The sequence below is a fragment of the Lipotes vexillifer genome, unplaced genomic scaffold, assembly GCF_000442215.2.
Source record: "Lipotes vexillifer unplaced genomic scaffold, Lipotes_vexillifer_v1.1 scaffold1522, whole genome shotgun sequence".
Lineage (NCBI taxonomy): Eukaryota > Metazoa > Chordata > Mammalia > Artiodactyla > Lipotidae > Lipotes > Lipotes vexillifer.
Window position 1 is genome coordinate 439,979 of NW_006782039.1, and position 17,386 is coordinate 457,364.

Consider the following 17,386-nt stretch of genomic DNA (forward strand, 5'->3'; position numbering starts at 1 on the left):
GGTCCGGGAAGATCCCACATGCCGCAGAGCAGCTGGGCCCGTGAGCCATAGCTGCTGAGCCTGCGCATCCGGAGCCTGTGCTCCGCAACGGGAGAGGCCACAATAGTGAGGCCCTCATACTGAAAAAAAAAAGGAAAGCTGGAGTGAGTATATTAATATCCAACAAGGTAGAATTCAGATCAAAGTAAATCACCAAGTCTTTATATAATGATATAGGGACATTATAAAATCATAAAAGGATCAATTTACCAAGAAGCCATAAATACCCAAATGTGCATGAACCTAACAACAGAGCTACAAAATACCTGCACTGAAAAATCATTTTTTTGACAGATTGAACGTCTTCAAAATTCAAAAAAAAAAATTTAACTCTGAAAAGGATACTATTAAGAGAATGGGAAAAAAAGGCTCAGTAGTGGGGGAAATATTTGCAAGTTACATATTCAACCAAGAACATATATCCAGAATATATAAAGAAATCTCAAAGTTCATCAACAAGAAAACAACTCTATTTAAAAATTGGTGAAAATCTGAACAAACACCATACCAAAGAAGATTTAAGGAAGGCAAACAAGTACGTGAAAAGATGTTCAACGTCATTAGCCATTAGGGAATTGCAAGTCAAAACCATGATGAGGTACCACTGCAAACCCATTAAAATAGTTAAATAAAAAATAATGACAACACCAAGTAATGCAAAGATACAGAGCAATCAGTACATTTAAATATTGCTTGCGGAAATGCAAAATGGTACAGCTACTCTGGAAAACTGTCAGTTTCTTGTTGAGCTAAACATACACTTATCATATGACTCTTCAATTCTATGGCTAGGTATTTACTCTAGAAAAATGGAAATTTATGTTCATACAAAAATCTGTATACAAATGTTTATAGAAGCTCTAGTCATAATTGCTAACTGGAAATATCCTTCAGTGGATGAATTGTTTTATAAATGAGCCAAAGATGGCCTCTGCATTTTGTCCCCTAGGTCAGGGGTCCCCAACCCCTGGGCCACGGACCGCTACTGATCCATGGCTTGTTAGGAACCATGCCAAACAACAGGAGGTGAGCAGTGGGCAGGCAAGTGAGCAAAGCTTCATCTGTATTTATAGCTTCTCCCCATCACTCGCATTACCGCCTGAGCACATTAGATTCTCATAGGAGCACAAACCCCTACTGTGAACTCTGCATGCATGCAAGGGATCTAAGTTTGTGCATTGCTTGTGAGAATCTAATGCCTGATGATCTGAGGTGGAGCTGAGGCAGTGATGCTAGCGCTGGGGAGTGGCTGCAAATACAGATTATCATTAGCAGAGAGGTTTGACTGAATAGAGACCATAATAAACCAATTGCTTGCAGACTCATACCAAAACCCTATCAGTGAGTGACAACTGAAAACAAGCTCAGGGCTCCCACTGATTCTGCATTATGGTGAGTTGTACAATTATTTCATTATATACCACAATGTAATAATAATAGAAATAAAGTGCACAATAAATGTAATGCACGTGAATCATCCTGAAACCATGCCCCTGCCCCAGTCAATGGAAAACCTGTCTTCCCCGAAACCGGTCCCTGGTGCCAAAAAGGTTGGGGCCCTAGGTTGTTTATTTCCTTATTGAAGGTTGAGACCAGTTAGTTCAAAAGCCTACCTGCACCAAATTCAAATGTATACACATCCAATTATTTAAAATATACCTCAAACAGGGCTTCCCTGGTGGCACAGTGGTTGGGAGTCCGCCTGCAGATGCAGGGGACACGGGTTCATGCCCTGGTCCGGGAAGATCCCACATGCCGCGGAGCGGCTGGGCCCGTGAGCCATGGCTGCTGAGCCTGCGCGTCCGGAGCCTGTGCTCAGCAAAGGGAGAGGCCACAACAGTGAGAGGCCCGCGAACCGCAAAAAAAAAAAATAAACCTCAAACAAGCAAATTCTTAGCCACTTAGAGTCTGCTTTGAATACCCTACAAAACCTCACCCAACGAATGTTAACTATTAATATGACAGTGCCCTTCATGAGGCCCAGGCTGCTCCTGCCCTTCTGGGTTCTCTGACTCAGAGACTCCCTGCCATGCTGCTGAGCAACTTTATCTAGACACGTTAAGTCCTCTCTCTGGCCCCTTCTACCTCTTGCCCTCCTCACTTTCTAGATGGTGGCCCCTCACCGTAAGCTTCTGGACAGTCTCATGCTGTGAGACTATCTCATGCAACCTTCTTAAAGCACCACCTAATGAAGCTTGTTGTGTATTACTGCCCCTCATGCTCAGATCTTTCTCCTAGCTTGGCCCCATATACCCAGAACCCTCTATGTGAATATGAATGGATATGAAAACTGTGGCACATTTGTATAATGGAATACTACTTAGCAATAAAAGTAACAAACTATTGATTCATGCAACAATTTGAATGCTGAGTGAAAGAAGCCAGTATCAAAAGGTCACACACTACAGAGTTCATGTATAGGATAGCCACCAAAAGACAAAACTATAGTGATGGAGACAAATCAGTAGTTGCCACGGGTTAGGGATGGGGAGGGTATGACTGTAAAGGAACAACACAAGGAAAGTTTTTGGAACTATTTTGAATCTTGACCATGGTGATGGATACACAAATCTGCAGCGGTGTTAACACTGGTAGATCTGTACACCAAAAGAATGTGTCAATTCCAAAGGAGGCAAGAATATACAATGGAGAAAATACAGTCTCTTCAATAAGTGGTGCTGGGAAAACTGGACAGTTACATGTAAGAGAATGAAATTACAACATTTTCTAACACCATACACAAAAATAAATGCAGAATAGATTGAAGACCTAAACATAAGACTGGAAACCATAAAAATCCTAGAAGAAAACATAGACAGAACACTCTTTGAAATAAATCATAACAATATTTTTTGGGATTTTCCTCCTAAAGCAAGGAAATAAAAGCAAATAGAACCTGAAACTAAACTTAAAATCTTTTGCACAGCAAAGGAAACCATCAACAAAACAAAAAGACAACCTACTGAATGGGAGAACATATTTGCAAATGGTATGACAGATAAGGCGTTAATAATCCAAAATACTTTAACAGCTCACACAACCCAAAATCAAAAAAATAAACAACCTGGTTAAAAACATGGGGAGAAGACATTTTTCCAAAGACATACAGGTAGCCAACAGGCATATGAAAAGATGCTCAACATCGTTAATCATCAGATAAATGCAAATTAAAACCACAATGACATATCACCTCACACATATCAGAATGGCTATCATCAAAAAGAACACAGGGCTCCCCTGGTGGCGCAGTGGTTGAGAGTCTGCCTGCCGATGCGGGGGACATGGGTTCGTGCCCTGGTCCGGGAGGATCCCACATGCCGCGAAGCGGCTGGGCCCGTGAGCCATGGCCGCTGAACCTGCGCGTCTGGAGCCTGTGCTCTGCAATGGGAGAGGCCACAACAGTGAGAGGCCCACATACCGCAAAAAAAAAAAAAAGAACACAGATAACAAATGTTAGTAAAGGGAAACCCTCTTACACTGTTGGTGGGAAAGTAAATTGGTGCAGCACTGTGGAAAACATGATTGAGGTTTCTCAAAAAAACAAAAATAGAGCTACCATATGACCGAGCAATTCCACTCCTAGATATATATTTGAAAAAAAACTAAAACACTCATTCAAAAAGACACATGCACCCCAATATTCATAGCAGAATTATTTACAGTTGCCAAGATATGGAAGCAACTTAAGTCCATCAACAGATGAATGGATAAAGAAAATGTGGTATACATATGCAATGGAATACTACTCAGCCATAAAAAAAAGAATGAAATTTTACCATTTGCAACAACATGGGTGGACTTGGAGGATATTATGCTAATTGAAATGTTAGACAGAGAAAGACAAATACTATATGATATCACTTATATGTGGAATCTAAAAAAGAAAACAAAATAGTGAATATAACAAAAAAGAAAGAGACTCACAGATATAGAAAACAAATCAGTGGTTACCAGTTGGGGGAGGGAAGGGAAGAGGGGCAATATAGGTGTATGGGATTAAAAGGTACAAACTATTGTGTATAAAATAAGCCACAAGAATATATTGTACAACACAGGGAATATAGCCAATATTTTATAATAACTATAAATGGAGCATAACCTTTAAAAATTGTGAATCACCATATTGTACACCTGTAACTAATATAATATACATCAACTATACCTCAGTACAAAAATTTAAAATTAAAAACATAATAAAATGTATGAAAAAGTATCAATTCTACTGTGTGTTAGTTTTAAAAATAATTTTTTAAATAATTGACTGTTTAAACGAAAAAGAATAACATTGTATTATATCATTTATTATGTGCACAGATGCATAATATATGCCACAATAGCATAAAGGACAATAAAAAAGGAATAGAGTTTTACTGTTGGAAAGTTCTTGTATTTTATAGGTAGTGGTACAATATTTACTCTAAGTAGACTGCAATAAGTATGTATATACTAACACTCAGAACATACAGTGAGGTTTTTTTTTTTTTTTTTGCGATATGTGGGCCTCTCACTGTCGTGGCCTTTCCCGTTGCCAGACGCGCAAGTTCAGCGGCCATGGCTCACGGGCCCAGCCGCTCCGCGGCATGTGGGATCCTCCCGGACCGGGGCACGAACCTGTATCCCCTGCATCAGCAGGCGGACTCCCAACCACTGTGCCACCAGGGAGGCCCTACAGTGAGGTTTTAACTAAAACATCAACAGATAAAATGAAACACTAGAAAATATTTGATTAATCCATATGAAGGAAAGAAGGAAGAACAACAAATATACAAAACCAGTTGCAATAACTAGAAAAGTAAACAGCAAGCTGATACACTTAAACCCAACCATATCAGTAATTACAATTAATGTAAATGTACTGAACCTTCCAAGTAAAATGCAGTAATAGTCAGACAAGATATAAAATGCAACGTGCAACCCTATTCTATCTAGAAGTGACATACTTTATACACAAAACCACAGATTATTTGTAAGTGGTAAGATGTAAACAGATATTCAATGCAAATAATAAGCCTGAGAAAATTGTTGTGACTATATTCTTATCAAAGTAAACCTCAAAACAAAGAAAATTACCAAAGAAAATGAAGGACATTTCACAATGATTAAAAGGTCAATTCATCAGGAAGAATAATATCCTAAACATATATGCACTTAATAGACCTTCAAAGTATATGACAAAATACTGACAGAACTAAAGGGAGAAGTAGACAAATCCATGATCGTGGTTGGAGAATTTAACACTTTTTCAATAATTGATATGACAATTATATAACTTGATAAAACACCAGAAGATTTAAACAAATTAACAATTGACTGATTAACAATAAATATGAAAACCATAAACTGCAAATATATATCTTGTTTTTGTGCATATGAAACATTCACTTGGATACAATATGCTGGGACATAAAATGTCTCAATGGGTTAAAAGGGTTGAAATCATATCAGTATGTTCTCTAACCACAACAGAATTAAATTAGAAATCAATAGGATTAAGAGATCCAAAAAATGTACCAAATATTTGGAAATTAAACAAATACTTCTAACTAATGCATGAGTCAAAGAAAGAATCTCAAGGGAAATTGGCAAAACCTGTGAAGGGTCTGAGCTTTTATCCTACTTGCAAGCTAACAAGTTAGCATGCCACAGTATCATGCATGCTGGCAGAAGACACAATACTCCTCAGTTAGAGACAAAGGAATAACAAGCAGCAAGAACTTCCCATTCACCTATGTTCCCCTTGTCCCTCCAGTCCCATGGGGGAAATGTGGAACAGCCCAAATGGATGCTATACCACAGTGATTTTGTGTGATACTTGAGGAACCCTGAGCTTAGAAAACCCTGCGAGCAAACCTGTCCAACTTTTCCTCAGTTATTTTTACTATATTAGACAACAAACATTTCCTCTGCTCCAGAGAAATGCTATCTCTATTTTCTAAGGCTAATTGCTGTTCAGACATCCTGCCAATGCTTCTATATGCAAGATGTACAGATATGCAAGACAACCATAGAGAAGTGTATGAGAAATAGAAATTCTAAAATATTTAAAACTGAATACTTATGAAAATAAGGCGTATGAAATTTTGTGAGATGCAGCTAAAGCAGTTCTTTGAGGGGAATGTATAGGTCTCAATGCTTATATTAGCAAAGAAGATGGGCTTTGAAACAGTTATCTAAGCTTCCACTTTAAAAACCTAGAAAAAGAAAAGCAAATTAAATCCAAAGTAAGTGGAAATTCTTATATTTTACATGTAGTGATGCGTTTATAAGAAGTAGTGAATAGGGCTTCTGGGAAGATGGCGGAAGAGTAAGACACGGAGATCACCTTCCTCCCCACAGATATACCAGAAATACATCTACACGTGGAACAACTCCTACAGAACACCTACTGAACGTTGGCAGAAGACCTCAGACCTCCCAAAAGGCAAGAAACCCCCCAAGTACCTGGGTAGGGCAAAAGAAAAAAGAATAAACAGAGACAAAAGAATAGGGATGGGACCTGCACCAGTGGGAGGGAGCTGTGAAGGAGGAAAGGTTTCCACACACTAGGAAGCCCCTTCACGGGCAGAGACTGCAGGTGGTGGAGGGGGAAAGCTTCGGAGCCGCGGAGGAGAGCACAGCAGCAGGGGTGTGGGGGGCAAAGCGGAGAGATTCCCACACAGAGGATCAGGGCCGACCGGCACTCACCAGCCCGAGAGGCTTGTCTGCTCACCCGCCGGCGGGGACGGGGCTGGGAGTTGAGGGTCGGGCTTCGGTCGGAGCGCTGGGAGAGGAGTGGGGTTGGTGGCGTGAACACAGCCTGCAGGGGGTTGGTGCGCCACGGCTAGCAGGGAGGGAGTCCAGGGAAAAGTCTAGACCTGCCGAAGAGGCAAGAGACTTTTTCTTACGTCTTTGTTTCCTGGTGCACGAGGAGAGGGGATTAAAAGCGCTGCTTAAAGGAGCTCCAGATACGGGCGCCAGCCGCAGCTAAAAGCACGGACCTCAGAGATGGGCATGAGACGCTAAGGCTGCTGCTGCCGCCACCAAGAAGCCTGTGTGCCAGCAGAGGTCACTATCCACACACCCCTTCCGGGGAGCCTGTGCAGCCCGCCACTGCCAGGGTCCCGGGATCCAGGGTCAACTCCAACGGGAGAACGCACGGTGCGCCTCAGGCTGGTGCAACGTCACGTAGGCCTCTGCTGCCGCAAGCTCGCACTGCACTCCGTACCCCTCCTTCTCCCCGGCCTGAGTGAGCCAGAGCCCTCGAATCAGCGGCTCCTTCAACCCCGTTCTGTCTCAGCGAAGAACAGACACCCTCCGGCGACCTACACACAGAGGCGGGGCCAAATCCAAAGCTGAGCCCCTGGGAGCTGTGAGAACAAAGAAGAGAAAGGGCTATCTCTCCCAGCAGCCTCAGAAGCAGTGGATTAAAGCTCCATAATAAACTTGATGTACCCTGCATCTGTGGAATACATGAATAGACAACAAATCATCCCAAATTAAGGAGGTGGACTTTGAGAGCAAAATTTATTATTGTTTCCCCTTCTCCTCTTTTTGTGAGTGTGTATGTGTATGCTTCTGTGTGAGATTTTGTCTGCATAGCTTTGCTTTCACCATTTGTCCTAGGATTCTATCCAACCTTTTTTTAAAATTTTGTTTTCTTAATAATTATTTTTTATTTTAATAACTTTATTTTACTTTATCTTCTTTCTTTGGTTCTTTCTTTCCTTCCTTCCCTCCATTAGACAACAAATCATCCCAAATTGAGGAGGTGGACTTTGAGAGCAAGATTTATGATTTTTTCCCCTTTTCCTCTTTTTGTGAGTGTGTATATGTATGCTTCTGTGTGAGATTTTGTCTGTATAGCTTTGCTTCCACCATTTGCCCTAGGGTTCTATCCATCCGTTTTTAATTTTTTTTTCTCTTAATAATTATTTTTTATTTTAATAAATTTATTATATTTTATCTTACTTTATTTTACTTTACTTTATCTCCTTCCTTTTTTTCCTTCCTTCCGTCCTTCCTCCCTCACTCCCTCCCTCCCTCCTTTCTTTCTTTCCTTCTCTCTTTCTACTTCTACTAATTCTTTCTTTCTACTTTTTCTCCCCTTTATTCTGAGCCGTGTGGATGAAAGGCTCTTGGTGCAGCAACCAGAAGTCAGTGCTGTGCCTCTGAGGAGGGAGAGCCGACTTCAGGACACTGGTCCACAAGAGACCTCCCAACTCCACATAATACCAAATGGCAAAAATCTCCCAGAGATCTCCATCTCGACACCAGCACCCAGCTTCACTCAACGACCAGCAAGCTACAGTGCTGGACACCCTATGCCAAACAACTAGCAAGAAAGGAACACAACAGCAACCATTAGCAAAGAGGCTGCCTAAAATCATAATAAATCCACAGACACCCCAAAACACCCCACCAGACGTGGACCTGCCCACCAGAAAGACAAGATCCAGCCTCATCCACCAGAACACAGGCACTAGTCCCCTCCACCAGGAAGCCTACACAACCCACTGAACCAACCTGAGCCACTGGGGACAGACACCAAAAACAACAGGAACTACGAACCTGCAGCCTGAAAAAAGGAGACCCCAAATACAGTAAGATAAGCAAAATGAGAAGAGAGAACAACACACAGCAGATGAAGGAGCAAGATAAAAACCCACCACACCTAACAAATGAAGCAGAAATAGGCAGTCTACCTGAAAAAGAATTCAGAATAATGATAGTAAAGATGATCCAAAATCTTGGAAATAGAATAGACAAAATGCAAGAAACATTTAACAAGGACCTAGAAGAACTAAAGATGAAACAAACAAAGATGAACAACACAAAAAAATGCAATTAAAAATACTCTAGATGGGATCAATAGCAGAATAACTGAGGCAGAAGAACGGATAAGTGACCTGGAAGATAAAATAGTGGAAATAACTACTGCAGAGCAGAATAAAGAAAAAAGAATGAAAAGAACTGAGGACAGTCTCAGAGAGCTCCAGAACAACATCAAATGCATCAACATTCGAATTATAGGGGTTCCAGAAGAATAAGAGAAAAAGAAAGTGACTGAGAAAATATTTGAAGAGATTATAGTTGAAAACTTCCCTAATATGGGAAAGGAAATAGTTAATCAAGTCTAGGAAGCACACAGAGTCCCATACAGGATAAATCCGAGGAGAAATACGCTAAGGCACATATTAATCAAACTGTCAAAAATTAAATACAAAGAAAACATATTAAAAGCAGCAAGGGAAAAACAACAAATAACACACAAGAGAATCCCCATAAGGTTAACAGCTGATCTTTCAGCAGAAACTCTGCAAGCCAGAAGGGAGTGACAGGACATATTTAAAGTGATGAAGGAGAAAAACCTGCAATAAAGATTACTCTACACTGCAAGGATCTCATTCAGATTTGATGGAGAAATTAAAATCTTGACAGACAAGCAAAAGCTGAGATTGTACAGCACCACCAAACTGGCTTTACTACAACTGCTAAAGAAACTTCTCTAGGCAAAAAACACAAGAGAAGGAAAAGACGAAAGAACCCAATACAATTAAGAAGACAAATAATGAACCCAAAACAATTAAGAAAATGGGAATAGGAACATACATATTGATAATTACCTTACCAAAAGACACAGATTGGCTGAATGGATACAAAAACAAGACCCATATATATGCTGTCTACAAGAGACCCACTTCAGACCTAGAGACACATACAGACTGAAAGTAAGGGGATGGAAAAAGATATTCCATGCAAATGGAAACCAAAAGAAAGCTGGAGTAGCAATTCTCATATCAGACAAAATAGACTTTAAAATAAGGACTATCAGAAGAGACAAAGAAGGACACTACATAATGATTAAGGGATCGATCCAAGAAGAAGATAAAACAATTGTAAATATTTATGCACCCAACATAGGAGCACCTCAATACATAAGGCAAAAACTAGCAGCCATAAAAGGGGAAATCGACAGTAACACATTCATAGTAGGGGACTTCAACACCCCACTTTCACCAATGGACAGATCATCCAAAATGAAAATAAATAAGGAAACACAAGCTTTAAATGATACATTAAACAAGATGGACTTAATTGATATTTATAGGACATTCCATCCAAAAACAACAGAATACACATTTTTCTCAAGTGCTCATGGAACATTCTCCAGGATAGATCATATCTTGTGTCACAAATCAAGCCTTGGTAAATTTAAGAAGATTGAAATTGTATCAAGTATATTTTCCAACCACAACACTATGAAACTAGATATCAGTTACAGGCAAAATCTGTAAGAAATACAAACACATGGAGGCTAAACAATACACTACTTAATAATGAAGTGATCACTGAAGAAATCAAAGAGGAAATAAAAAAAAAACCTAGAAATAAATGACAATGGAGACACGACGACCCAAAATCTATGGGATACAGCAAAAGCAGTTCTAAGAAGGAAGTTTATAGCAATACAAGCCCACCTTAAGAAGCAGGAAACATCTCAAAAAAACAACCTAACCTTGCACGTAAAGCAATTAGAGAAAGAAGAACAAAAACACCCCAAAGTTAGCAGAAGGAAAGAAATCATAAAAATCAGATCAGAAATAAAAGAAAAAGAAATGAAGGAAATGATAGCAAATATCAATAAAACTAAAAGCTGGTTCTTTGAGAAGATAAACAAAATAGATAAACCATTAGCCAGACTCATCAAGGAAAAAAGGGAGAAGACTCAAAGCAATAGAATAAGAAATGAAAAAGAAGAAGTAACAACTGACACTGCAGAAATACAAAAGATAGTGAGACATTACTACAAGCAACTCTATGCCAATAAAATGGACAACCTGGAAGAAGTGGACAAATTCTTAGAAACGCACAACCTGCCAAGACTGAATCAGGAAGAAATAGAAAATATGAACAGACCAATCACAAACACTGAAATTGAAACTGTGATTTAAAATATTCCAACAAACAAAAGCCCAGGACAAGATGGCTTCACAGGCGAATTCTATCAAACATTTTGAGAAGAGCTAACACCTATCCTTCTCAAACTCTTCCAAAATATAGCAGAGGGAGGAACACTCCCAAACTCAATCTACGAGGCCACCATCACCCTGATACCAAAACCAGACAAGGATGTCACAAAGAAAGAAAACTACAGGCCAATATCACTGATAAACATAGATGCAAAAATCCTCAACAAAATACTAGCAAACAGAATCCAACAGCACATTAAAAGGATCATACACCATGATCAAGTGCGGTTTATTCCAGGAATGCAAGGATGCTTCAATATACACAAATCAATCAATGTGATACATCATATTAACAAATTGAAGTAGAAAAACCATATGATCATTTCAATAGATGCAGAGAAAGCTTTCGACAAAATTCAGCACCAATTTATGATAAAAGCCTTGCAGAATGTAGGCATAGAGGGACTTTCCTCAACATAATAAAGGCCATATATGAAAATCCCACAGCTAACATCGTCCTCAATGGCGAAAAACTGAAAGCATTTCCACTAAGATCAAGAACAAGACAAGTTGCCCACTCTCACCACTCTTATTCAACATAGTTTTGGAAGTTTTAGCCACAGCAATCAGAGAAGAAAAGGAAATAAAAGGAATCCAAATCGGAAAAGAAGAAGCAAAGCTGTCACTGTTTGCAGATGACATGATACTATACATAGAGAATCCTAAAGATGCTACCAGAAAACACCAAGAGCTAATCAATGAATTTGGTAAAGTAGCAGGATACAAAATTAATGCACAGAAATCTCTGGCATTCCTATACACTAATGATGAAAAAGCTGGAAGTGAAATCAAGAAAACACTCCCATTTTCCATTGCAACAGAAAGAATAAAATATCTAAGAATAAACCTATCTAAGGAGACCAAAGACCTGCCTGCAGAAAATTATAAGACACTGATGAAAGAAATTAAAGATGATACAAATAGATGGAGAGATATACCATGTTCTTGGATTGGAAGAATCAACATTGTGAAAATGACTCTACTTCCCAAAGCAATCTATAGATTCAATGCAATCCCTATCAAACTACCACTGGCATTTTTCACAGAACTAGAACAAAAAATTTCACAATTTGTATGGAAACACAAAAGACCCCGAATAGCCAAAGCAATCTTGAGAACAAAAAATGGAGCTGGAGGAATCAGGCTGCCTGACTTCAGACTATACTACAAAGCTACAGTAATCAAGACAGTATGGTACTGGCACAAAAACAGAAAGATAGATCAATGGAATAGGATAGAAAGCCCAGAGATAAACCCATGCACATATGGTCACCTTATCTTTGATAAAGGTGGCAGGAATATACAGTGGAGAAAGGACAGCCTCTTCAATAAGTGGTGCTGGGAAAATTGGACAGGTACATGTAAAAGTATGAGATTAGATCACTCCCTAACACCATACACAAAAATAAGCTCAAAATGGATTAAAGACCTAAATGTAAGGCCAGAAACTATCAAACTCTTAGAGGAAAACATAGGCAGAACACTCTATGACATAAATCACAGCAAGATCCTTCTTGACCCATCTCCTAGAGTAATGGAGATAAAAACAAAAATAAACAAATGGGACCTAATGAAACTTCAAAGCTTTTGCACAGCAAAGGAAACCATAAACAAGACCAAAAGACAACCCTCAGAATGGGAGAAAATATTTGCAAATGAAGCAACTGACAAAGGATTAATCTCCAAAATATATAAGCAGCTCATGCAGCTCAATAACAAAAAAACAAACAACCCAAAATCCAAAAAGGCAGAAGACCTAAATAGACATTTCTCCAAAGAAGATATACAGACTACCAACAAACCCATGAAAGAATGCTCAACATCACTAATCATTTGAGAAATGCAAATCAAAACTACAATGATATATCACCTCACACCAGTCAGAATGGCCATCGTCAAAAAATCTAGAAACAATAAATGCTGGAGAGGGTGTGGAGAAAAGGGAACACTCTTGCACTGTTGGTGGGAATGTAAATTGATAAAGCCACTGTGTAGAAAAGTATGGAGGTTCCTTAAAAAACTACAAATAGAACTACCATATGACCCAGCACTCCCACTACTGGGCATATACCCTGAGAAAACCAAAATTCAAGAAGAGTCATGTACCAAAATGTTCATTGCAGCTCTATTTACAATAGCCAGGAGATGGAAACAACCTAAGTGTCCATCATCAGATGAATGGATAAAGAAGATGTGGCACAAATATACAATGGAATATTACTCAGCCATAAAAAGAAATGAAATTGAGCTATTTGTAAAGAGGTGGATAAACCTAGAGTCTGTCATACAGAGTGAAGTAAGTCAGAAAGAGAAAGATAAATACCATACACTAACACATATATATGGAATTTAAGAAAAAAAAGTGTCATGAAGAACCTAGGGGTAAGACAGGAATAAAGACAGAGACCTACTAGAGAATGGACTTGAGGATATGGGTATGGGGAAGGGTAAGCTGTGCCAAATCAAGAGAGAGGCGTGGACATATATACACCACCAAACGTAAGGTAGATAGCTAGTGGGAAGCAGCCGCATAGCACAGGGTGATCAGCTCGGTGCTTTGTGACCACCTGGAGGGGTGGGATAGGGAGGGTGGAAGGGATGGATATGCAAGGGGGAAGAGATATGGGAACATATGTATATGTATAACTGATTCACTTTGTTATAAAGCCGAAACTAACCCACCATTGTAAAGCAATTATGCTCCAATAAAGATGTAAAAAAAAAAAAAAACCCTGTAAAAAAAAAAAAAAGTAGTGAATGAAAGGAAGGAAATAATGAAAATGGAGCAAAAATCAATATAATAGAAACACAATAAAGAAAATTAATATAGTCATAAGTTTAATCTTTTTAAAGATTAATAATATTAATAAGGAACTTCCCTGTTGCTCCAGTGCGTAAGACTCTGCACTCCCAATGCACGGGGCCTGGGTTCAATCCCTGGTCAGGGAACTAGATCCCACATGCATGCTGCAACTAAGAGCTTCCATGCCAAAACTAAGAGTTCACATGCCACAACTAAAAAGATTCTGCATGCTACAACTAAAGATCCCATATGCCACAACTAAGACCTGGTGCAGCCAAAATAAATTAATTAATTAATTTAAAAAATAAGCTACAAGCATATATTTTTTAAAAATTAAATTAATAAACCCCAAGCAAGAGAAAAATAGAGAAAAAATTTACCAATATTGTAAATGAAAGAAGGGATATCATTGCTAATTCTTCAAATACTAAAAGCATATGGTAATGTCACAAGCAATTTTAGGTTAATAAATTTGACAAGTTAAATGAAATGCAAAAGTTTCTTGAAAAACACAACTTTTCAAAATGTAAAAGGGAAGTAATAGAAATCTAAATATTCCTATATTTATTAGAAGTTGAATACATTATCAAGAGAAAAAAACTCTTGTGAAGAAAGCTTAGAAAACTGGGAATAAAATATAAATTCCTCAATCTGATAAAGAATATCTATGAAAAACCTACATTGAAGTCATTTTTTACAGTGAGATATTAAATGCCACTCCTTTAAGAATGGAGACAAGTCAAGGATATCTATTCTCACCACTCTTATTTAACATTGTCCTGAGAGTTCTATCCAGTTCAATAAGGCAAAGAAAAGAAGTAAAATCATGAAAATTGAAAAGGAATAAGTAAAATTGTCTTTATTCATAAACAATATGATTGTTTCCTTAGAGAAATCTAGGTAATCTGCAAAAAAAATTAGTAAGATCACAGGATACAAGGTATCCTTATTATACAAAAATAAATAGTATTTCTCAACTGAAAAATAATTTTCTAAAAAATCCATTTGTAATAACATCAAAAAAGTATACGAGTAAATTTAACAAAAGACATGCAAAAGTACTGAAAACTAAGAACATTGCTGAAACAAGTTAATGAAATTTTAAATAAATGGAGAGATATGAAACAGCCATTGATTGGAAGATTCATATTGTTAATATGTCAATTCTCTATAAATTTCTCTACAGAGTTGATGCAATACAAATCATAATCTCAATAGGAACTTTTATAGAAATTAACAAGTTGATCCTAAAATGTATATAAAGGACCTAGAATAACCAAAACAATCTTGAATGAGAACAAATTTGGAGGACTCTCAGTAACTGATTTCAAAACTTATCATAAAACATACAACAAGGGCTTCCCTGGTGGCGCAGTGGTTGGGAGTCCACCTGCCGATGCAGGGGACATGAGTTCGTGCCCCGGTCTGGGAGGATCCCATGTGCCACGGAGCAGCTGGGCCCGTGAGCCACAACTACTGGGTCCACGCAAGACAGTTACTGGAGCCCGCGCGCCTGGAGCCCGTGCTCCGCAATGGGAGAAGCCACCGCAATGAGAAGCCCGCACACCACAACAAGGAGTGGCCCCCATTCGCCGCAACTAGGGAAAGCCCACACGCAGCAATGAAGACCCAACTCAGGCAAAAATAAATAAATACATACATTTAAAAAAAAAAAAACATACAGCAAAAAAAAAAAATGTGATACTTGCATAAGGATAAACAAATAGATCTACAGAAAAGAATAGAAAATCCAGAAGGTGATCTAAATATATTTGATTTGTTTAGTTTTCAATAAAATACCAAGGCAATTCAATAGGGAAATGAAATCCTTCCATAAAGAGTGCTGGAAAACTGGATAAACATATAGACAGAAAAAAACAGAATTTTGGTCTCTGCCTCAAGACAAGTTTTCCTACACAAAAATTAATTCATGTTTTATCATAACATAAGCATAAAAATTAAAACTATAAACCTTTTAGAAGAAACAGGATAATATCTTCAAGACAAAGATTTACTAGGGAGAACCCAAAAAGTATGTGCCTTAATAAAAAATACTGATTAATTGGACTTCATTAAAATTAAAAACTTCTGTTCTTAAAAAGACTCCACTGTAAAGAAATTATACTCCAATAAAGATGTTAAAAAAAATTAATAAATAAAATAAAAAATATACAAAGGAAAAAAAAAACCACTAAGAAAATGAAAAAGCAAGTCATAGACTGAGAGAAAATATTTACAATACATATATTAAATGACTTATATCCAGGTTAAAGAACTCCCAATAATCAATAAGAAGAAGAAAAACAATCCAATTTTAAAATGAGCAAAGACCTGAACAGACACTTCACAAAAGAAGATATGTGAATGGCAAATAGATGCTTGAAAAGGTGCCTAACATCCTTAATCAACAGGGACATTCAAATCAAAACAATGAGATGCCACAACATAGCACAAGAATGACTAAAATTAAGTGGTTGGCTAGAATGTAGAGAAACTGAAACATTTTACTCTCCCATATTGCCGCTGGGAAATGAAAACATGTTCATAAAAAGACTTGTACAAGAACTTTATTTACAATAAAAACTGGAAACAACCTAAATATTCATCCTTAGGAGAATCGATTAACAAACTGTGGGGTACTCATACTATGGAATACTACTTCGGTATTTTACTTCAGTATACTTCAGTAAATTAAATATCAACGATTGACACATGCAATAGTCTGGGTGAATCTCCAAAACAATATGCTGAGTGCAAGAAGCCTGACACAGAAGAATGTATACCATATGATTCCAGAATATGAAAGTCAAGAGCAGACAAAAAGAACTTATGGTAATAGAAATCCGGACAGTGGCTTCCAGTGAGGGAGCAGATTGATAGAAGGGGACCTGAGGAACTTTGGGGGATGATGTAAATGTTTTATTGTTGAGTGAGTGTTAGTTCCATGGCTCTATACATTTGTCAAAACTCAGCAAATTATATACCTAAGATCTGTCTATTTCATTATAGTGAAAATTCACTTCAATTTTAGAAATAAAGTAAATAAACTAAAGAAATGAGAAAAGGACATCCAAGTCTTACAGCCTAACCTGCCATTCTTACTACTGTCCCCTAAAAGCCACCATAAAAGATTTTCTTTTAGTACCTTTTCTCCAGGGCAAAAACTGCAGTCTCTTGAAAGAGACTATTATACATCATTTGTATCTTAGTATGTATTATTTTATTTAAAGCTCTCTACATAGGCCCTATAAATATATCTTCACTCTGCCCCCAGTGAGAAGGAGTGGACTTTAGGAAAGTCAAGTCCAAGAAAATTCACTGGACCATAGTATGAAGAAATGAAGTTTTCCACGTGATGATGGAAGGGATTAAAGTTCTAAGTCCTTGTTTTAGTTATCTATGACTGTGTAACAAAGCACTGCAAAACTTCATGGCTTAAAACAGCAACAATTTATTATTTCTCATGATTCCACAGTCTAAGGAGAGCTTAACTGGGTGGTTTTCTGTTCCATGAGGTGATGCTGGGGCTGGAATG